Raw genomic sequence first — 932 nt, forward strand, 5'->3', positions numbered from 1 at the left:
GACTCAAACTTTACCCTCAAGAATATTGTCCTGCCCCTGCCTTTCTCTCTGGGATGAGACAGGCATTCTTGCCTCTGCTCCTACACCACTTATTATACATCTTGTTACAGAACTCAGAACACTGAGTTATGGTCATTTGCTTGAAAATATTTCTGACCAGGCAGTGAGCTCTTTAAGGAGGCACAAGAGTCTGTACACTCTTGTGCCTAGCACATAAGAATAATAGCTAATACTTATCGACGGCTTTCTCTCTTCCAGATGCTTTTACACACCTAATAAACTTGTTTAATCTCCACAATAGCCTTATGAGATATATTATGACCCCCATTTTATGGATGAAGAAACTAAGGCACAGAGATTTCAAGTAGTTTGCCCAGTGTAACAAGCTAGTAAGTAGCAGAGCCATGAATTCAAGTGAAGGCACTTTGACTCCAGGAAATGTATGGTAAATAAAGTAAGAACCACTCTCCTCTACCTCTGGTCTGAGAAAATGCATTGGAATATAGTACCTATCTCAAACTTTATTCCTCTATTCACAAAGCAGATTAAGCAGGTTTCTTGGAACAAACTTCAAGATGCCTACCATCCACCATTCTAATTTTGTAGTACTCTGTTGGAGAAGGTGGATTTCACCATTATCATGAAAATATCTGAAAATAGCTCCTATGGTATTGTACAGGTAGGCAAATTGAAATGGATAAGACCTTAGAGATTCACTTTCTAAATTAAAAAAAGTGAGGTCCAAAGAAGAAATGAGTTAACCAAAGTCATACAAGAATTTCATGGCAGGATTGGGACTGGGAAGCAGCCCTTTTGACTTATAGGCTGCTGCTCTTTCCACTGTATCACACTGCCGTTAGATTCTTACCATCAGAAAGTTTTATTACCACACTGGTATAGCCAGAAGGTGTACTAAAAGGGAATAGCAAGAC

The sequence above is a fragment of the Tursiops truncatus genome, chromosome 8, assembly GCF_011762595.2.
Source record: "Tursiops truncatus isolate mTurTru1 chromosome 8, mTurTru1.mat.Y, whole genome shotgun sequence".
NCBI lineage: Eukaryota > Metazoa > Chordata > Mammalia > Artiodactyla > Delphinidae > Tursiops > Tursiops truncatus.